Raw genomic sequence first — 24,178 nt, 5'->3', positions numbered from 1 at the left:
AATATTCACACACATAACAATAGACTGGCCTGCTGGCATAACACATAATAAATTGCTGGACTGGAGAGGAGGGAAGGGGGGGGGGGGGGGGGGGGGGAGCAGCGCCAGCTTTGCACTTCTAGCAATAAACTCCACCAAATGTAATCTGAACACTGTAACCAAAGGCGGTCAAATATAGCTTCTTTGTCAGTATAATGTCTGCATATTGCAATGTATTGTGTGCTGAGTAATGGGCTATAATAAGGTGGTATGATTTATGGGGATGACCAGGTTGGTGCACTGCCCACAAAACTGTAACTAGGACATATTAGGGCAGGTGAATTAACCTGGAGAAGGAATAAAGAAGTGATAAAGCAGTGATAAGCGCAAGGTGATAACGCACCAGCCAATCATTACGGGTTTGAAAAATGACAGGAGCTGATTGGCTGGTGCGTTATCACCTTGCACTTATCACTGCTTTATCAATTATTTATCTCTTTTCCAGGCTTAATAAATCTTCCCCACTGTGTGTTCTGGTCACTGGGATGTATATGAAATACTATGCATATATGAAATAGATCTCTATATCACAAATACACACTCACACACTCTGAGCAGAAGGATATGATGTTTAACTGCTGCTGTCCACAAAAACGCTTGCAAATTAATCATTTTCTGCAATACACAAAGCACGCTCCTTTGTTCTGTATCTAATCCTGTAGACTATGTAACCATACACAAGCAGGCAGTGGAAACTCACAGAAAATCAGTTTATTCTCCATGTAGGACACACTGTTCACAGCACCAGAAACACAGGACATGAGTGAGAGAAAAAGAAAGAGAAACAATGTAAGAGAAAATGACAGATTTAACACAAGTGACAAAGGCAGGGGAAAGGAAAAGGGAAAACAGAAGAAAACAAAGAGAGTGAAAGAGAATGTTTTAGGCTAAAATGAGAGAGTTTAAGGAACTTTTCAGAAGCTGACAAGTTGATCCGGAACCGGTCTCCCAGAGATGAAAACAAACATCTGAAAAGATGCAGCACCCCCACTGCATACTCTCCACCACGTGCCCTTATACAATAAGGCGTTTGTAACAGAGCAGGCACCGCGCCAGAACTTTAATGAAACCCAGCTGGAAAAGGAAGGAAGACCCCTGTAATAATTACAATACAGGAGGTAATGCTAAACATCTGTAATCACAGAAGTGGTACACTTCAAGGACCCCCACATCAGTGGACTGCTGGAGCCCCTTCAGTCCCATAAAGTAATCTGTATCTGATCCATTCTGGTTGTGCTGCAATGAACATCCTATATAGTATACACATACCTTGCTTGAGAAACTATTTGGTGGATTTCTCAGGCAAAAGCCTAATTAGGAAGAATTGCGGCAGTATAACTACGGGTATGGGTCTTTAGGTCGACCACTATTGGTCGACATGCATTAGGTCGACATGGTCATTAGGTTGACATAAACAAGGTCAACATGGAAAAAGGTCGACATGAGTTTTTTTACTTTTTTGGGTGTCGTTTCCTTCGTAAAAGTGATGGGGAACCCCAATTAGTGCACCATGTACGCTCGCCATGCCTCGGGCAAGATGCCTCGCTCCGCTACCGCTGCACTCGGCACAGGTTACTATTCCCAATTGTAGTCCACGTGGATCGTGAAGTATGAAAAAGTAAAAAAAATGTGAAGAACGCATGTCGACCTTTTTCCATGTGACCTAGTGACCATGTCGACCAATAGTGGTCCACATAATGACTGTCGGCCTTAGTGTGGTCGACCTAATGACCATAACTACTGTCACAATCCTCTAATCACTATTCTCATGACAGGCACTAGAAAGGGCTGGCCACCCAAAAAAATATTTATTTAAATAAGCAATTGTTATGGAAAAAATTTGCAAATTTCTTAAGTTTATTTTCTATTTTTCAAATTGGTTTCAACAATTTATTATTTTTTCTTCTTAATCAAATGTGGAAATGGAGCCCAAAAATTATCTGTTTGTAAATGTGGGATTTAGGGGTATATTTACTAAAAATCGATCTGGGTCGATTTTGTGTTTCAGAGTCTAAATTCCACATTTACTGACCGATGATTTTCGAAAATAAATGTTAAAACAATGTAAAAAATCACCTGTTGGTAAATGTGTGATTTAGACCCTTATAAAAAATAAAATAAAAAAATCGGCCAAACATCAAGCAAAATTGACTTTTAGTAAATAAACAGAGTCAGCGTTTACAGTCCACTGTGCAAGTGTAAACATGCAAAACCTATGCATCTATGGCTGGCGAGGCAGTATAGTCAGATTTACATCCCTTTCTCACCGCACAAATGACCGGGTCAGCGTGCGGTGTGAAAGGGGCATAGCCAAAATCGTGGATCGCCTGACCCGGCAATTCAACCCGGGATTAAAGCAGTGTTGTACCAGAGTTGAATACCGTGTCAGTGGCTGCATAAACGGGCTCCCGGGTCGATGCGTCCCGGGACCTGTTTACTACAGCAAGGAGAGGCGGCGCAGAAATTATCTCATCTCCCAGCGCCGCCTCCACCTCCACCCCCCGCCTGCTCCGCCCCCGCTGCTATGGCAACCCGCCTGGCATATTGCCGGGTCGGGGAAGCCTTCAGCAGCTGCTAATGCCGGATCCCACCCGGGAAGGACCCGTTTCCAATTCCCGGGTGGGATCTGGCATTGGCAGTGTGAAAGGGGTATTACCCTCAGTATCGGTGAGAAGCAGAGTATCACACTCAGTTGCCGGGGTGACAATTTTGTAGTACATTTCAACAATTACTGATTTTCTATCTTTGAAATACTGTAGGTAGAAAATCTTTGTTCTCACAACACAATAATACAGCCAATAAAGCCATGTGGATAATAAAGGGATTTAAAGTTCATCTAATCCGTCCTATATAATAAAAGGCTAACACCTCTATGAGGGAAATTCAAGAGTTTTGCACACCGGCGGCCACTAGATGACGCCCGACGGAGCCATTAGAGTGTTGCTTCATTTTGGTGCGTACAGCCGCTGTCACTGACATTACTGTTATGTCAATTTGACAGGCTGGTAACTAGTGATTAATAAATGTTGTATGCATGCACACATAATAATGACCTTAGTATATATACTGTATATGCATACCTAAATATAGTACTCACACATAAATGTATGTGTAGGCACTGCAATGGTAACTGCTATCTGCATTGTAATTACAATAGCGATATACGGGTGTGGTGTAATAGATCTTCAATGTCTAAGCAGACAGTCAACATTTCGACATTAGGTCGACAGATGAGAGGTCGACAGGCTCAAAAAGGTCGATATGACAATGCTTGACACAAAAATGATCGACGTGTTCATTTGGCAAAATCTTGTGTATTTCATGTTCTGTGACCATCATCTGTATAAATGTAGACACTTGCACGCTCGCTACGCTACGGTTACAATTCCCAATAGATGTCCACGTGGATAGGAAATCAAGCAAATGTTGGGAGAACATGTAAAAACAAAAAAACAAATCCTGTGTCGACCATCGTCATGTCAACCTTTTGTACCTGTCAACCTTAAGCACCGTCGACCTTTTGTACCCGTCAACCATAAGGCGTTGACCTACTGTCTACCTAGACATTGTAGAACTATCATCCGGATACCAGGATAAACACTATCTTAGATCTAAGGCACACTGGATATCATGCGCCTATAGCAGTCCCATCTTCTACTCACATCCTGCTTATTATGCAATATATTGCTCTTAATATGAAATACTAAAGGCAGGAAAGTGAGGTGGGGAGACTGGGAAACAACTGGGTCACCTGCCAGACTCTGCAGGAAGAGTCAGTAGGGAGCACCACTCCCTGTAAAACATTTTCCATAGCAGAACCCGCTGTATGTTACTACAGACGCTACTCTGCTTACGGACTCTGAAATCACAATTTATGTTCATGTTTTTAGGTTCTCGAGGTAGGAAAAGCCTCAATCACCATAGGGGAATTCTTGCAAAGGATTTGTAATCAGTGGTCAATAAATCCAATAACAAAGCAAACACTTTTCTCAACTGTAGTGCATCCACAAAGGGACTTACTTGAGAAAATGAAGCAATGTACCTAAACATGCTGTAACCTATAGTAATCAATCAAATCAACGTTAAAACACTAATAATAAATTAATTGTGGACTAGGAATTTTGCATTTAAGGTGCATACACACTGCGATATTTTAGTCAATATCACTAATTTTCCCCTTCTGTGCGATATTGACTAAAATATTGCAGTGTGTATGCTGCAAACGACGGCCGATACGCATTCCCGGGGGTCGATAACGTCACCCTCTGCCAGTCATGGCGTGACGTCACTGAGGGATATCGTTTGCGGTATCGCTCAGTGTGTAAGCACAAATGTCGGGCGGCCCGGGAGGGAAGGGAACACACTGTGCGATATCGCTCATGAAGTGTATCGCACAGTGTGTACCCACCTTAAGATTTGCAGAAAGATACATCTTTATGTATCTTGTAAAAGTTTTACAGCATATGTTTAACTTAAACTGACTACTCCCAATAAGCCTGATTTAGAGTAGGACCCAAATGTAAGCATAAAATTAGTCCTCCAATGAAGAATGTAGATATATGAACTTAAACTAGATGTAATTAATAACTTGATGATGATAATTTACGCATTTTTACTATGTCAAAAAAGAAATACATTTTAAAACTTACAGCGGGAAAAGTATCAAACCTTGGAGAGAGATAAAGTGGAGAGATAAAGGAGGTTATTCAGGTTTGTTAAACCAAAAAAGTTAGCAATTGGGCAAAACCATGTGCACTGCAGGTGGGGCAGGTGTAACATGTGCAGAGAGTTATATTTGGGTGGGGTGTATTCAAGCTGTAATCTAAATTGCAGTGTAAAAATAAAGCAGACAGTATTTACCCTGCACAGAAACAATATAACCCACCCAAATCTAGCTCTCTCTGTCGTACGTTACATCTGACCCACTTGCAGTGCACCATGGTTTTGCCCAGTTGCTAACTTTTTTGGTTTACTAACAAACTTGAATAAGGCCCAAAGTACCAATCATCTGCCATTTTTTTTTAAACGCAGTCTATAAAATGGCAGTTGGAAGCAGATTGGTTGGTGCTTTATTCTCTCCAAGATTTGATACATCTCCCCCACAGTGTTGTTTGCCCCCTCCTCCCAAATACAAACAAAATCACCAAATTTGCAAAAATTCTGCCTCTTTCAGGACTGCAATTCTGGGCAGTCCCACTGAAATTAGGATAGTTAGGAAGTTTGATTGATAGGTAAATTTAGCATCCTAAACTGATTAATTTGTCTTTTTGTAATTCCAACATTCTATATTTTTAGGCTTAGAATCTTTAACCTACTCCTAACAGGCAATATGAGAACAGACAGATATTAATTTGGGGATTGTAAATTCTCCCCATGTTTGACTGTGTGCTTCCTATGGGTATTCTGATTTCCCTCTACAATCCAAAAACAGTCACACACTTGACTGACTTTCAACAACAAAAATGAACTCTTGTGTGAAGTTGTGTACATGTGGTAGGGAATAAGGGGGTTTCAGACTTGTTAGCAAACCAAAAAAATTGCAATTGGGCAAAACCATGTGCACTGCAGATGGGGCAGATATAACATGTGCAGAGAGAGTTAGATTTGGGTGGGGTGTGTTTAAACTGAAATCTAAATTGCAGTGTAAAAATAAAGCAGACAGTATTTACCCTGCACAGAAACAAAATAACCCACCCAAATCTAACTCTCTCTGCATGTTACATCTGCTCTACCTGCAGTGCACATGGTTTTGCCAAATTGCTAACAACTCTGAATAGCCCCCTAAGTTCCATTGGGGCAGGTATGGATGTGAATTACTAAATATTCTTTGTAAAGCGTTGCATAAAATGTGTGCATATAAATAACTGTCAATAAATATACAACACAGCCCTAAAGTCTCAAACTCATGCTAGTGTACTAGAAGGGAGAAGTGGGGCTACTAATATTTATTATTATCAGATCGCTCCCAAATATTGGGGTGCTCACCTGGACTTTCAGGAGAAAAGACCTTCCTCCCTGATCCCAGGGGCTTCATGACGTGATACACTGTAAATTGCTTATTTGTGGCAACCACACCACCTGTGGCACACACTAATGCGAGTTGTCCTAATGTATGGCCAGCATAAGATTTTAGTTCTGGCGACCAGAATTCACAAAAGCCAAGTTCTCATCAAAATAAAATTATAATTTACAAAGCGCTACTCCGGAAGTGATTACATGAGTGAGCAGGATGCTGCGTGTCTCACATGTAGGAATGTGTGCCTACCACAATTAAATTACTGTGGCTCCTCCTTTCTGCCCGTTAGATCCTAGATGACACCAGGGGGTTAATTTACTAAATTGGAAGTTCTATTTAAGATGGGATGTCGCCCATAGCAACCAATCAGATTTCAGCTATTATCTTGCAGAAGGTGCTAGATAAATGAAAAGTAGAATCCGATTGGTTGCTATGGGCAACATCCCATCTTAAATAGAACTCCCATCTTAGTAAATTTACCCCCATGACTGGGTGTCTGAATTCCGACTCCAGTCTTACTCCCTGTAGCTGCATTAATGCCGGCGGAGGAGGTATAGATGGGTAGGCGTGTTTGTGTGTGAATTGGGGGCACTCGTGTGTTTGGCACACAATGAATTAGAGGCCAGGGAAAGGCATGTGGCAGAGTCTGATGGTCATTGAAGGGGCACATGTCAGTATGATGGCATGTGGGGGAGTTCTGAGGTGAACTAAAGGAACGTGTACAGTACAAACAAAATTTGTTGACCACTGATTTAAACAGTCATGACCAGTGCTAGATTTTACCTAGGGGCTGCGGTTCTCCAGCCACCCCAGTAAAAAGCCACCACTGCCTTACTGTGCCCCTCATTTCTTCCCCAAGCCCAGCTAGATTTTTTTTATTTGCGCAAGCATGATACATGGTTATGGAGTCTGGGTCAGGCTGACCTGAGCTGCAGCCTGGGAAGCCCGTGGACTGAAAAAGAAATGTATTGCCGCGAGTCGTGAAACTAAAAATCAGTGGTTTAAGTGAACTTTTTACTAGTATCTCATTTGCTATACATTTACTATGTTTTAACACGTTGGAGAACTAAACAATTATTTTTAAAATGCATGTTACAATGGAAGGAAATGCATACTGAAGACAATTGCACACTTACTGGGGGAGATTGAATTGTTTGAAAAGTCAGATGGGTGTCTGTTTTATCCTATCTCATAGACAGGAAAAAACAGACACCCAACCGACTTTACAAACATTTGAATTCCCCCCATTGTATGCTTTTTATATACTGTCACTAGTACTAGCATTAAAAAGTAGACCTCAAATTCCAGTGTGTATGTAGCCTTATTTATTTTCTTTGTAAGACTAGAAGTGTGCTTTGTTTTTGTTTTTTTTTAATTAGAAATATTTCATTTTCTTAACCCTATTTTTATATTATTTCAGATTACTGAGTGAATATACTGTCAGAAATACTTTGTTTCCATGGTTACATTGTTCATGTCTTATCTGTCGAGCTTCCGTCACATGACACATGGACTCAGCTGTGATGTCATTTCTAGTTTCTGTATTTCTAAAATAGAATGTACATTTGCTTATCTTGTGATGTATTTATAATTTTCTTCCGAGGTTAGATAAAGGGTCAACCCGAAAAGGTCTCATTGGGCGTTTCTCACTAAATTGCTAGATCTACAACTTGTTGATTGACACCTGTGTTCTCACGGTTTGTCCCCAGTCCCAACTTGATTAATGTATATAAACAATGTGAACTTTGACCCACTCATTAAATAGAAAGTACCCTTACATTGTTCTGGTGTGATTTGACATTTGCTCTACTTACAGTCCATAAAGGCACGGATACATGTCTTGTTTTCTTTAAGAATATTGTGATGTAAATACTTCAATTTCTGGTGAATGTTATTAGCTTCTAATATTACGATACAATTATAAATATTTCAATGCAAAAATAAATACAGTGCCAACAACAGAAAGAGACAGCAAGGGGCCTAGTGTTTGGATATTATTTGATCCTATGTATGAGGTTGACGAAATACTTGAATACTTGAGTACACTGATATAATGGTGCAGTCTGTATTTTATTGCGCCCCATGGGCAGGATGTCACCCAGCCCTAATAGACAGCACAGGAAACTTCCAAAACTACAATCTCTTAATCTATAGTTAATTTGTTAATTACCCATCTCATTAACTTCTCTCCCAATTAACCAACACACTTTTTCCACTGCTACTAAAACCCAGGTTATTGCAGTAAAACCAGGTTGCAGATCAGTGGAAACGGCTCCCTCAAAAAAAACCTGGGTTAAATGACCTGGCAATCCTTCCCGGGTAGCAACCAGGGTTGGACCCAGGAAGGACCCGGGTAAAGCTGCACTGTAAACGGGCAACCTGGGTCCTCCGATCTAGTTCCCATTTGCAGCACGAGAAGATCCAGATTTCCCGGACGGAAAAAAGAGAGACTCCACCCGTGTGCAGTGTAAACGGCGTCGACCAGGGTTGGAGCCGCATCGTGAAAGAGTACTGTCCCGGGTCTGAACTGGATTGGAATAGTGTTCCAAATCCGGGTTGGACCTGGGGCTTTGGTGGAAAAGGGGTATAATACTGTACCCCTTTTACAGCAGCCTTTCTGTATATCTGAAGATTATTATGGTCATTGCCAGCACAGTGCACCCAGTCAGCATTATCTTGCTGCGTGGGCTACTATAATGTTCAGGGAGAGATGCCTCCAGCCTTGGAGAGAAATAAAGTGGAGAAGTTGAGAAAAGAGATTCAATCCACTTCGATCATTTATCTAGCACAGTCTTTGAAATGTCAGTAAGTAGCTTCTAGGTTGCTTTGGGCAAGTGCTCCACTTCATCGCTCTCCAAGGCTTGATAAATCTGCCCCTCAATCACATATTGAGAAACAAAGCAGATTTTAATGTGCTTCCTAGGAGGAAATTTATCAAACCAAGAAAAGACAGGTGGAAAAATTGTCCATAGTAACCAATCAGCTTTATAGATTTTGCTAGATAAATGACAGCTAGATGCTTATTGGTTGCTTAGGGCAACTTCTAAACTATATCTCTCTAGAAGGTTTCATACATCTCCCCAACATACTGAACACCAAAACAATAATAGGCTATGTTGGTTGGGTGGCACACCATGTGAAAGATGCAATAGAGCAGGCATTCCCAACCACGGTCCTCAAGGCACACCAACAGTGCAGGTTTTAGTGATATCCAGGCTGCAGCACAGATGGTTAAATCAAAATAACTGCAGTACTAATTAAGTCACCTGTGCTGAAGCCTGGATATCACTAAAACCTGCACTGTTAGTGTGCCTTGAGGACCGTGGTTGGGAATGCCTGCAATAGAGAAATAGACACCTACTGGAGGGAAGTAATACATACATGTTATGCTACACAAAGATTTTCTTTTTACTCCTTAATATGCATTGATGAACTAAATGTATCACACTCTTCATGGTTGATGTTCCCATTATTCTATTCACAATTTAATCTGGCTTAACAATGGATGCCCACAGCTATGCTTACCATCTTACAGCGGAAATTATTAATAAGGAGTTTTTGTTCCACAAAAGGACATAACATATGGACTCCATGAACACAAAGCTCACAGATGATACACTAATAGATTAATAGATTCAATAGTTACATTTATTCTTGCAAATAAATTCTAATGTCACTACATTTCTTCATCTCTTATTGTACGTAAATGTTATGAAATAGAAAAACAAACCACAATGCTAAACTTATACTGTGAACCTTGCCTTTCTTTTACTGCAAACTGTTATAGTTGATGTTGTTAAATAATATACAGATTTATTTTTTTTAGTTGCGAACGCAGACAGCTACCCGGCATGTTTAGGCTCGCAGCCGCTGCATGGGATGTCATGCAGTCGCCACGTTCCGCCCCCCCAAAACGGTCCGGACATGCCTCTGTTGTCCAGACTGCACCCCCAAATGGTGCATTGACGCCCACAAAGCGCGATGTCGGCGCCCCGTCACCGCCCCTACTAGGATTTAGAAGAGAAGGCAGTTTAACACCCTTGCGCATGCGTGCATCGGTGTACGCGCATGTGCATATGTGCTGAAATCGCCAAATAGCGATTTCAGCACAATAGCAATCCATGCTAAATCGGGCCCTTAATCTGCACCTTTTGTGTGTTCTTATTACCAATATTGTGTTTTGTGTTTATAAAGTAGAAAACTTTATAGAGAAAACGACATTGAAAATAAATTGTCTTTATTGGCCAAATTTCACTATTTAAACAATTTAAAATTCATTATTAATCATTAGAGTACACAAGAGGTACTGCACTATGGGGCAAATGTATCGGTATCCGGTCTCTAGGTCGACATGTTCTAGGTCGACAGGTCAAAATGTCAACATTAGTTTTTCACATTTATTTGAAATTTTTCATACTTAACGATCCACGCGGACTACGATTGGGAATAGTAACCTTGCCCGAAGCATGGCGAGCTAAGTGAGCCATGTGAGGGGACACGGTGCACCAATTAGGGTTCCCGGTCACGTTACAGAGAAAACGACACACACAAAAAAAAACACATTAAAAAACTCATGTCGACCTAGACCATATCGACCTAGCATCTCTGTCAACCTAGTTACTGTAGACCAATAGTGGTCGACCTGGACACTGTCGACCCTCCATACCACACCCAAATGTATCATCCCGCTCATTTTCTCAGCATTAGTAGACATCCTGCTTCACTGCTTACCGTAGTAATGCAGGATATCTTAGCACTGAGATATATTAAAAAGAGTCACCGTTAGGCATGTGCTCCTGCGCAGGCACTGCGTACACACAAATACAATCACTTTGCCGATCCTTCGATATTGTATGTAAATCAAAGGAATGGCATAATGATTGTATCCATGTGTACCCACCTTTATAGTGAGAAACTAAATACAGGCTGTGCAGATGCAAACAAGACTGCTCCTCAAACACAGTCTTCACATTTAGTATAAAGTGCTGATGAGTTACTTCTTCCTGCTATTATAGCAGTGAGTGGCCGCCTTAATAAAAGAATGACTATTACTGTCTTTACAGTATCTCTGGATATTTGATAGTTGCATAGATGCAAACAAGAGTTGCCAGGAAATTACCTTAATTTGGTCTAAGGAATTGCCATAAAGCAGTCAGTGGGTAGGTAGCAAAGCTTCCTCCCACATCTGACACTGGGCACATGCACAAATCGACATGCAAACAGCTCTCACATATTGATGCACATGCGCCAAGCTGCCCAAGTTGTTTAGATTAGAGATGAGCGCCGGAAATTTTTCGGGTTTTGTGTTTTGGTTTTGGGTTCGGTTCCGCGGCCGTGTTTTGGGTTCGACCGCGTTTTGGCAAAACCTCACCGAATTTTTTTTGTCGGATTCGGGTGTGTTTTGGATTCGGGTGTTTTTTTAAAAAAACCCTAAAAAACAGCTTAAATCATAGAATTTGGGGGTAATTTTGATCCCAAAGTATTATTAACCTCAAAAAACATAATTTACACTCATTTTCAGCCTATTCTGAACACATCACACCTCACAATATTATTTTTAGTCCTAAAATTTGCACCGAGGTCGCTGTGTGAGTAAGATAAGCGACCCTAGTGGCCGACACAAACACCGGGCCCATCTAGGAGTGGCACTGCAGTGTCACGCAGGATGGCCCTTCCAAAAAACCCTCCCCAAACAGCACATGACGCAAAGAAAAAAAGAGGCGCAATGAGGTAGCTGACTGTGTGAGTAAGATTAGCGACCCTAGTGGCCGACACAAACACCGGGCACATCTAGGAGTGGCACTGCAGTGTCACGCAGGATGTCCCTTCCAAAAAACCCTCCCCAAACAGCACATGACGCAAAGAAAAAAAGAGGCGCAATGAGGTAGCTGTGTGAGTAAGATTAGCGACCCTAGTGGCCGACACAAACACCGGGCCCATCTAGGAGTGGCACTGCAGTGTCACGCAGGATGTCCCTTCCAAAAAACCCTCCCCAATCAGCACATGATGCAAAGAAAAAGAAAAGAAAAAAGAGGTGCAAGATGGAATTATCCTTGGGCCCTCCCACCCACCCTTATGTTGTATAAACAAAACAGGACATGCACACTTTAACCAACCCATCATTTCAGTGACAGGGTCTGCCACACGACTGTGACTGATATGACGGGTTGGTTTGGACCCCCCCCAAAAAAGAAGCAATTAATCTCTCCTTGCACAAACTGGCTCTACAGAGGCAAGATGTCCACCTCATCTTCACCCTCCGATATATCACCGTGTACATCCCCCTCCTCACAGATTATCAATTCGTCCCCACTGGAATCCACCATCTCAGCTCCCTGTGTACTTTGTGGAGGCAATTGCTGTTGGTCAATGTCTCCGCGGAGGAATTGATTATAATTCATTTTAATGAACATCATCTTCTCCACATTTTCTGGATGTAACCTCGTACGCCGATTGCTGACAAGGTGAGCGGCGGCACTAAACACTCTTTCGGAGTACACACTTGTGGGAGGGCAACTTAGGTAGAATAAAGCCAGTTTGTGCAAGGGCCTCCAAATTGCCTCTTTTTCCTGCCAGTATAAGTACGGACTGTGTGACGTGCCTACTTGGATGCGGTCACTCATATAATCCTCCACCATTCTATCAATGTTGAGAGAATCATATGCAGTGACAGTAGACGACATGTCCGTAATCGTTGTCAGGTCCTTCAGTCCGGACCAGATGTCAGCATCAGCAGTCGCTCCAGACTGCCCTGCATCACCGCCAGCGGGTGGGCTCGGAATTCTGAGCCTTTTCCTCGCACCCCCAGTTGCGGGAGAATGTGAAGGAGGAGATGTTGACAGGTCGCGTTCCGCTTGACTTGACAATTTTGTCACCAGCAGGTCTTTCAACCCCAGCAGACCTGTGTCTGCCGGAAAGAGAGATCCAAGGTAGGCTTTAAATCTAGGATCGAGCACGGTGGCCAAAATGTAGTGCTCTGATTTCAACAGATTGACCACCCGTGAATCCTTGTTAAGCGAATTAAGGGCTGCATCCACAAGTCCCACATGCCTAGCGGAATCGCTCCGTGTTAGCTCCTCCTTCAATGCCTCCAGCTTCTTCTGCAAAAGCCTGATGAGGGGAATGACCTGACTCAGGCTGGCAGTGTCTGAACTGACTTCACGTGTGGCAAGTTCAAAGGGCATCAGAACCTTGCACAACGTTGAAATCATTCTCCACTGCACTTGAGACAGGTGCATTCCACCTACTATATCGTGCTCAATTGTATAGGCTTGAATGGCCTTTTGCTGCTCCTCCAACCTCTGAAGCATATAGAGGGTTGAATTCCACCTCGTTACCACTTCTTGCTTCAGATGATGGCAGGGCAGGTTCAGTAGTTTTTGGTGGTGCTCCAGTTTTCTGTACGTGGTGCCTGTACGCCGAAAGTGTCCCGCAATTCTTCTGGCCACCGACAGCATCTCTTGCACGCCCCTGTCGTTTTTTAAAAAATTCTGCACCACCAAATTCAAGGTATGTGCAAAACATGGGACGTGCTGGAATTGGCCCAGATTTAATGCACACACAATATTGCTGGCGTTGTCCGATGCCACAAATCCACAGGAGAGTCCAATTGGGGTAAGCCATTCCGCGATGATCTTCCTCAGTTGCCGTAAGAGGTTTTCAGCTGTGTGCGTATTCTGGAAAGCGGTGATACAAAGCGTAGCCTGCCTAGGAAAGAGTTGGCGTTTGCGAGATGCTGCTACTGGTGCCGCCGCTGCTGTTCTTGCGGCGGGAGTCCATACATCTACCCAGTGGGCTGTCACAGTCATATAGTCCTGACCCTGCCCTGCTCCACTTGTCCACATGTCCGTGGTTAAGTGGACATTGGGTACAGCTGCATTTTTTAGGACACTGGTGACTCTTTTTCTGAGGTCTGTGTACATTTTCAGTATCGCCTGCCTAGAGAAATGGAACCTAGATGGTATTTGGTACCGGGGACACAGTACCTCCAACAAGTCTCTAGTTGGCTCTGCAGTAATGATGGATACCGGAACCACGTTTCTCACCACCCAGGATGCCAAGGCCTCAGTTATCCGCTTTGCAGTAGGATGACTGCTGTGATATTTCATCTTCCTCGCAAAGGACTGTTGAACAGTCAATTGCTTACTGGAAGTAGTACAAGTGGGCTTACGACTTCCCCTCTGGGATGACCATCGACTCCCAGCGGCAACAACAGCAGCGCCAGCAGCAGTAGGCGTTACACGCAAGGATGCATCGGAGGAATCCCAGGCAGGAGAGGACTCGTCAGACTTGCCAGTGACATGGCCTGCAGGACTATTGGCATTCCTGGGGAAGGAGGAAATTGACACTGAGGGAGTTGGTGGGGTGGTTTGCGTGAGCTTGGTTACAAGAGGAAGGGATTTACTGGTCAGTGGACTGCTTCCGCTGTCACCCAAAGTTTTTGAACTTGTCACTGACTTATTATGAATGCGCTGCAGGTGACGTATAAGGGAGGATGTTCCGAGGTGGTTAACGTCCTTACCCCTACTTATTACAGCTTGACAAAGGGAACACACGGCTTGACACCTGTTGTCCGCATTTCTGGTGAAATACCTCCACACCGAAGAGCTGATTTTTTTGGTATTTTCACCTGGCATGTCAACGGCCATATTCCTCCCACGGACAACAGGTGTCTCCCCGGGTGCCTGACTTAAACAAACCACCTCACCATCAGAATCCTCCTGGTCAATTTCCTCCCCAGCGCCAGCAACACCCATATCCTCCTCATCCTGGTGTACTTCAACACTGACATCTTCAATCTGACTATCAGGAACTGGACTGCGGGTGCTCCTTCCAGCACTTGCAGGGGGCATGCAAATAGTGGAAGGCGCATGCTCTTCACGTCCAGTGTTGGGAAGGTCAGGCATCGCAAACGACACAATTGGACTCTCCTTGTGGATTTGGGATTTCAAAGAACGCACAGTTCTTTGCGGTGCTTTTGCCAGCTTGAGTCTTTTCAGTTTTCTAGCAAAAGGCTGAGTGCTTCCATCCTCATGTGAAGCTGAACCACTAGCCATGAACATAGGCCAGGGCCTCAGCCGTTCCTTGCCACTCCGTGTGGTAAATGGCATATTGGCAAGTTTACGCTTCTCCTCCGACAATTTTATTTTAGGTTTTGGAGTCCTTTTTTTTCTGATATTTGGTGTTTTGGATTTGACATGCTCTGTACTATGACATTGGGCATCGGCCTTGGCAGACGACGTTGCTGGCATTTCATCGTCTCGGCCATGACTAGTGGCAGCAGCTTCAGCACGAGGTGGAAGTGGATCTTGATCTTTCCCTAATTTTGGAACCTCAACTTTTTTGTTCTCCATATTTTATAGGCAGAACTAAAAGGCACCTCAGGTAAACAATGGAGATGGATGGATTGGATACTAGTATACAATTATGGACGGACTGCCACGGTTAGGTGGTATAAAAAAACCACGGTTAGGTGGTATATATTATAATAATAATACAATTATGGATGGACGGACTGCCTGCCGACTGCCGACACAGAGGTAGCCACAGCCGTGAACTACCGCACTGTACACTGGTTGATAAAGAGATAGTAGTATACTCGTAACAACTAGTATGACACTATGACGACGGTATAAAGAATGAAAAAAAAACCACGGTTAGGTGGTATATATTATAATAATAATACAATTATGGATGGACGGACTGCCTGCCGACTGCCGACACAGAGGTAGCCACAGCCGTGAACTACCGCACTGTACACTGGTTGATAAAGAGATAGTAGTATACTCGTAACAACTAGTATGACACTATGACGACGGTATAAAGAATGAAAAAAAAACCACGGTTAGGTGGTATATATTATAATAATAATACAATTATGGATGGACGGACTGCCTGCCGACTGCCGACACAGAGGTAGCCACAGCCGTGAACTACCGCACTGTACACTGGTTGATAAAGAGATAGTAGTATACTCGTAACAACTAGTATGACACTATGACGACGGTATAAAGAATGAAAAAAAAACCACGGTTAGGTGGTATATATTATAATAATAATACAATTATGGATGGACGGACTGCCTGCCGACTGCCGACACAGAGGTAGCCACAGCCGTGAACTACCGCACTGTACACTGGTTGATAAAGAGATAGTAGTATACTCGTAACAACTAGTATGACACTATGACGACGGTATAAAGAATGAAAAAAAAACCACGGTTAGGTGGTATATATTATAATAATAATACAATTATGGATGGACGGACTGCCTGCCGACTGCCGACACAGAGGTAGCCACAGCCGTGAACTACCGCACTGTACACTGGTTGATAAAGAGATAGTAGTATACTCGTAACAACTAGTATGACACTATGACGGTATAAAGAATGAAAAAAAAACCACGGTTAGGTGGTATATATTATAATAATAATACAATTATGGATGGACGGACTGCCTGCCGACTGCCGACACAGAGGTAGCCACAGCCGTGAACTACCGCACTGTACACTGGTTGATAAAGAGATAGTAGTATACTCGTAACAATTAGGATGACACTATGACGGTATAAAGAATGAAAAAAAAACCACGGTTAGGTGGTAGGTATATAATAATAAATAATACAATTCTGGTCGGACGGACTGCCTGCCGTGTGCCGACACAGAGGTAGCCACAGCCGTGAACTACCGCACTGTACACTGGTTGATAAAGAGATAGTAGTATACTCGTAACAATTAGGATGACACTATGACGGTATAAAGAATGAAAAAAAAACCACGGTTAGGTGGTAGGTATATAATAATAAATAATACAATTCTGGTCGGACGGACTGCCTGCCGTGTGCCGACACAGAGGTAGCCACAGCCGTGAACTACCGCACTGTACACTGGTTGATAAAGAGATAGTAGTATACTCGTAACAATTAGGATGACACTATGACGGTATAAAGAATGAAAAAAAAACCACGGTTAGGTGGTAGGTATATAATAATAAATAATACAATTCTGGTCGGACGGACTGCCTGCCGTGTGCCGACACAGAGGTAGCCACAGCCGTGAACTACCGCACTGTACACTGGTTGATAAAGAGATAGTAGTATACTCGTAACAATTAGGATGACACTATGACGGTATAAAGAATGAAAAAAAAACCACGGTTAGGTGGTAGGTATATAATAATAAATAATACAATTCTGGTCGGACGGACTGCCTGCCGTGTGCCGACACAGAGGTAGCCACAGCCGTGAACTACCGCACTGTACACTGGTTGATAAAGAGATAGTAGTATACTCGTAACAATTAGGATGACACTATGACGGTATAAAGAATGAAAAAAAAACCACGGTTAGGTGGTAGGTATATAATAATAAATAATACAATTCTGGTCGGACGGACTGCCTGCCGTGTGCCGACACAGAGGTAGCCACAGCCGTGAACTACCGCACTGTACACTGGTTGATAAAGAGATAGTAGTATACTCGTAACAATTAGGATGACACTATGACGGTATAAAGAATGAAAAAAAAACCACGGTTAGGTGGTAGGTATATAATAATAAATAATACAATTCTGGTCGGACGGACTGCCTGCCGTGTGCCGACACAGAGGTAGCCACAGCCGTGAACTACCGCACTGTACACTGGTTGATAAAGAGATAGTAGTATACTCGTAACAATTAGGATGACACTATGACGGTATAAAGAATGAAAAAAAAACCACGGTTAGGTGGTAGGTATATAATAATAAATAATACAATTCTGGTCGGACGGACTGCCTGCCGTGTGCCGACACAGAGGTAGCCACAGCCGTGAACTACCGCACTGTACTGTGTCTGCTGCTAATATAGACTGGTTGATATTTAAAGAGATATTAGTAGTATACAACAATACTATACTGGTGGTCAGGCACTGGTCACCACTCCTGCAGCAAAAGTGTGCACTGTTAATTAATATAATTGTACTCCTGGCTCCTGCTAACAACCTGCAGTGCTCCCCAGTCTCCCCCACAATTAATTATAAGCTTTTAATTTATACATTGATGACTGTGCAGCACACTGGGCTGAGCTGAGTGCACACAGACTGAGTCACACTGTGTGACTGACTGTGCTGTGTATCGTTTTTTTTTTCAGGCAGAGAACGGATATAGCAGAGAGAAGTGAACGGATATATTATATTAAATAAAAGTTAACTAGCAACTGCACTGGTCACTGACTGTGGTAAACTAACTCTGTCTGCGACTCTGCACAATCTCTCTCTATCTAATCTATCTATCTCTATTCTAATGGAGAGGACGCCAGACACGTCCTCTCCCTATCAATCTCAATGCACGAGTGAAAATGGCGGCGACGCGCGGCTCCTTATATAGAATCCGAGTCTCGCGATAGAATCCGAGCCTCGCGAGAATCCGACAGCGTCATGATGACGTTCGGGCGCGCTCGGGTTAACCGAGCAAGGCGGGAAGATCCGAGTCGCTCGGACCCGTGGAAAAAAAAGTGAAGTTCGTGCGGGTTCGGATTCAAAGAAACCGAACCCGCTCATCTCTAGTTTAGATGCTTGTGTGTTGCAATTTTGCACTGGATACTAAGACCCAATTAAAACAAGAGACAACAAGGATAGAGCCAACATCTTTACTGAGGTCTTATCCAGAGATGTGAACAACTATTAAAAATATTGTTAGGGAAAGCAGGGCTGGTGTAGCTAGGTAGCCAACCTTGGGGGTCATTCCGAGTTGATCGCTCGCTGCCGATTTTCGCAGCGCAGCGATCAGGTAAAAAAAATGGCAAAACTGCGCCTGCGTATGCACCGCAATGCGCACGCGCGTCGCACAGGTACAAAGAGCATTGCTGTGCAATGCTTCTAGCGACGTATCCATTTGCACAGCCGATCGCAAGGAGATTGACAGGAAGAGGGCGTTTATGGGTGTCAACTGACCGTTTTCTGGGAGTGGTTGTGCAAACGCAGGCGTGTCCAGGCGTTTGCAGGGCGGGTATCTGACATCAATTACGGGACCTCCGTCGCTAGAATCATCGCACAGGGTAAGTAACTACAGGGCTGGTCTTGTTTTGCACAAAATGTTTTGTGTCGCTCGGTTGCACATGCGATCGCACACTTGCAAAGTGGAAATACACTCCCCCATGGGCAGCGACAATGCGTTTGCACGGCTGCTAAAAGTAGCTAGCGAGCGATCAACTCGGAATGAGGGCCCTTGTTCTGGAGAACATATTAAATGTACACATGACACATTCCTACAAACTTCTGTTTTGTGGTCGCCTAGCAATAGTAAGTGGTTAGAATTCCACACACCTGATGGTAACTCTGAGGAATTCAACCTCCTATAGATCCTAGAATCTCCAATAATAAGTTAACAAAGGGACAACATATTGCACCTATTAGTAGAATGCCTACTACTATGAATATGGTGTCTGCATCACTTCTAATACAAGGGGGAGAGTTATCAAACCAAGAGGACAAGTGAAGGTGTTACACATAACAAGAAATTAGATTATCACTATCATTTTATAAAATGTAATAAATTATAGGAAAAATCTGAATGGTTGCCATAGTAATAATTTGTTCTCTTTAGAAGGTTATATAAATCTCCCCCTTGTAACGCTTCTGAAAGGAATAACGGATTGATAAATATTGTTCATCAGATGAAGTGTCTCTAAATTAGCATTCCCCAAATAAAATGACAGACAAGTAACAAACTACAATGATGGATTCCAAGTGTCCCTGATTAAGCCAAACTTCCTACGGTTTGTTCCATAACTCGCCCTTGAGTAAAGTGCGTAATCCCGAATGAGTCTCACACAGCGCAGATCTACAATATGTATTAAAAGCAATTCTGCTGACCTGGCGGCAAAGGTCAGAGATAATAATTAAGCTAATTTACGTCACCAAATTAATGTCCAGATTGACCTATTGCAAACCTACCTGTATGATACTGGAGAAAAGGCTTTGTATCCCAAGTGGAGCGTCGCACCTCTTATCACATTCAATTATAACCTGTTATCAGTGGAATTAGAAAAATTGGACACTACCATTCTATTGTCTGTTGGAAGAAGTATAGATGTGCACACAATGTGGAGTGATATCAGTGCTCAGAGAACTCATTTTACTGCTCAGAACTTCAGTGGAGACTGGATTCTTTCTGTCCAGGGACCATGGACTACTCTGTCCAGAGTGAGACCTCCCCAACCTGTGCTAGATGTGTCTTTTGCTTATCCTCATAAAGGGAATGATGGAGCTGAAAGCATATCAGCCATAACGGCTTTGGCACTGCATGCATAGAAATAAGTGCATGCGTTTGTTCGGACAGCACCTTGATACCCAACAACATCAGTGTGCACTTTAACCAGTTTTATCCTTAATGCAAAGATACATCTGTATGTACACTTTAGCACAACTGTGCTTAACTCACAATTCAATTAACATGCCTTGACTGAACACCGCCTGAATGAGAACACCCAGTTAAACCCCTTTAGAAAGTTGAAATGCGACTTTGCATCATCTGTTTTTGATCAAGAACACGCATAGAGCCAAAAACACACTAAATATACTTCCTAGAGGGCTGTACGTTTAACCATACATCTGACCTATATTCAGCACTTTGAAGACTGGAAATGGGGCTGGCAAAGGTAGATGTACTTTGTTTCTCTCTTCCCTTATCAGAGAAATTAATCAGGGGAGCCTCAATCCCCTAATTTCTCTTGTAATAGGGCGATATCCAGTACTGTGTTGAATCACGTAAAGCAGTTTTTTACATTTGAAAGTTAGATTGACAACATTACAGATTATTTTTAATTCCTGTGGGATCGGAGTAATATTTACCATGGATTGGTAAACCCATTGCTGACAGAAGTTGATGGTCAGGTAATTGATTTGTGCTCACCTTCAAATCCATATTTATTTTACCATTTGATCTCTATGCATTTGTGGACGTTCCTCTATACCGGGAACGCATTACTAATATGCATACCTAGCTTTGGCTTGAACTGGCTTCTGGATTTGCTTGTCAGTCTTCTGGCTGAAGAGACCCCTCCATGGAATGCCTTTCTTGGCTGGCTTGTTATATTTCTGTAACCTCACAAACCCCAACAACTGGCCTACTGACAATCATACTGGCACACCCATCCCGACTGACCATTTACTCTGTCAATCATTAGGATACCCTGTTCCCTTTAGACAGAAATTGGCTATTTAAGCCAAATCACAATCACAGACTCCCTGGACATACCGTGAAAAAGCCAAATAAATGGTGAAACATTCGTTTGAACACTTGGAATTGGTCTGTGCATGGACCAGACCACAGAAGCAATCACCGGTATCATATTGAATAGATCACAAAATTGTCTTATATCTCTAATCATGTCCATTTTATATATCTATCTCCTCTTCTCTACTCAAATTAGATTTTCTATCTTTTTGGGGCGTTCACATCAGCAGATTCACTAGCTACCTTAACTTCCATCTGATTAACCTTCTCCTGTACCTCAGTCCCCTGTTCACTGCCTGTGATTAATACACCAAGGCACACAGGGGAGCAGTAGAAGCAGGATTAGATTTGCCATAAAAGACCTTTTATTTCCTCTGTGTCTACTATATGCTGTTACACGAATGCCTGCCTAAAAACTACTGATGATAATTTATTATTAACATATGCACTCAGGATGTATGCAAAATAGCATAAGTGACTTGCTATGTCTATTGACTGATGTGGTCTCACTCAGGTACAGTATTAACGATTCGGGTGGCAATTTAAACCAGAGGACGCCCGCATCTCATAATATTGCTGGTAATTGATTTGTAACATGCTAGCTATACAGCTGGTAGTAGGAAATGCATGACAGACAATTCTATGGGCGGGATGTACTAAGCGGAAAATGCGGTAAACTCCCTGTTTACCGCATTTTCCTGATGTACTAACCCCCGGCCGGCAGGACAGGGCCGCGTCGGGGTACGCCAGCTTTAGCTTTAGCTGGCATACGTCCATAGAAGCCTATGGGCTTCTCTCCGCGGCGCTGAGTGAGGGATTTGATCGGATCCCTCCCAGCATGCCCTGCGGCCGCCCCCGTCACCCCGTGCATGCGCAGACTGACTTCTGGGGCCGAATCCCGGAAGTCAGGCTGCCGCTGCGCATCGCGGAGGACAGCTCTTATCGGAAGAGCTGTCCTCCGCAATGCTGATCGCATATGTTAGTACATATGCGATCAGCATCGTGGCGCAGGGAGGCGATGGGCGGCGATGTACATTAGTACATCCCGCCCTATGTGCGAATAGGTATAAACCATTTTTGTGACTGTATTTCTTCTTGAACATATTTTAATATTCACGTGCTTTAATATATTGAAATTCATCAATATTATACTGAATACTTGCTGACATTTCACTATCAAACTCACATTATTTTGCTTTTATTTCTATAACACGATAGGGTTGTGTTATCTCTCATATGCTTATGATTATGTTTGCAAATCATCACTGTGGTATAGCTATGGCATAACTACATATGTGATAATTGTATATACAGAACATTTGTGTATGCCTGGTAAATACTGCAGATAGCTTATCCCATTAAAAGCTGTTTATCCAGCCGTTTCTGTTATATGGGATATGTGATTTGCTATTTCTATATACTGACACGTCCTGATACTATTATTCCGCCATGTGACTGCATGTACATGTTGTTAGATAAGTAACTTTGAAACCTAAATGTTACATATAACTGAGGCAGTTGTGTGATGTGGTATCTACATGAACATACATATTGCCAGAACAGCAGCTGTTTCAATATAAAAAATGACATCTTTATCATGGTATGTGTTAACTGTTAAGTACTACAGTTGTATAGATATAGCATAAGAGGGTACTAATACATATTGCTTAATTTTAAGACGTCTATCACTTTTTTTGCAACATTGTTATCATTGCTGCTGACAATCAAAATTAGTTTGTCACAATACTCTTGACTGTTCGAGACCATGTGGTAAATGTAATAGGGTGCGAGTTGCCGAAGGTGCGGGATTTCAGCTAAAGATGCCAATATTTTTAAAGCGGCAATCATTATAAATGACTGCAGCTATAAAAATACGGGCATTCTCAGAGATCGCACAGTGACGTCATTCAGCTTTGGATGATGAGTCCAAATTGTTCACTGTATCGACTAGTGTGTACAGGCCATAAAAGTGCTCTTTTTGATTATATCATTTAAACCTTTGACTTATGTGTGCACCACCAACCAAAGATATGTGAACAGTCTAAAAGTAGACAAAATGTCCACAAAAATTTGGTTAAAACAAGAGATTGAAGATCCATTGCGGAATCCTCCCCTTTTTTCTGTATTACGAAATCTTGCAATATAAGGGATTTCAGTTGTGCTGCAAATTTTTTTTTTTTTATATCAGATCATTTGGTTTAACAAAACACTGATCTACTCTTTGCTCCGAGGCCCCTTAAACATGCCAGTCTCTGGGACACCACCAATGACAGTGTTGTGCTAAAAGGTCCATTAATCACAGAAACAAAACCTCCAAGGGTTCCTCTCAGGCATTCACAGCTCCTGGCTGTGCACCAAGAGAACAGCAAGGACCATTTCTTACACAAAATGCGATGCTTGTGCATGTACAGAATGCAATAGGAAAACCAGTCTTGTGTTGTGAGCTTTGTTTCACAAACTGATTTACTGGTCACAAAACCTGGAAGTGGTTGAGACCAACACAAATATAATATATAGTACATGATGTGCTTACCCAAATGTAGGGTTATGAGAACAATGTATATTATAGTTGCTTTGGGCCTAATTCAGACCTGATCGCAGCAGAAAATTTGTTCTCTAATGGGAAAAACTATGTGGACTCCAGGGCGGGCAGATATAACATGTGCAGAGAGAGTTAGATTTGGGTGGGGTGTGTTCAAACTGAAATCTAAATTGCAGTGTAAAAATAAAGCAGCCAGTATTTACCCTGCACAGAAACAACATAACCCACCCAAATCTAACTCTCTCTGCACATTTTACATCTGCCCCACCTGCAGTGCACATGGTTTTGCCCATAAGAGAACAAATTTGCTGCTGCGATAAGATCTGAATTAGGCCCCAAGTTCATTGACATGCACAGCAAGCCCCTCATG

At 42.7% G+C, this 24,178-nt stretch overlaps 1 protein-coding gene across 3 annotated transcripts in view; it reads right to left on the bottom strand.

Moving 5' to 3' along the window:
- The window catches only part of CLCN2 (chloride voltage-gated channel 2), a 251,259-nt gene that overhangs the window by 194,843 nt on the left and 32,238 nt on the right, over positions 1-24,178 (bottom strand). The window lies entirely within an intron of this gene.

The sequence above is a fragment of the Pseudophryne corroboree genome, chromosome 4 (assembly GCF_028390025.1).
Source record: "Pseudophryne corroboree isolate aPseCor3 chromosome 4, aPseCor3.hap2, whole genome shotgun sequence".
Classification (NCBI taxonomy): Eukaryota; Metazoa; Chordata; class Amphibia; order Anura; family Myobatrachidae; genus Pseudophryne; species Pseudophryne corroboree.
Note: the sequence above shows the minus strand (reverse complement) of the source record. Positions and strands in the feature narration are given on the sequence as shown.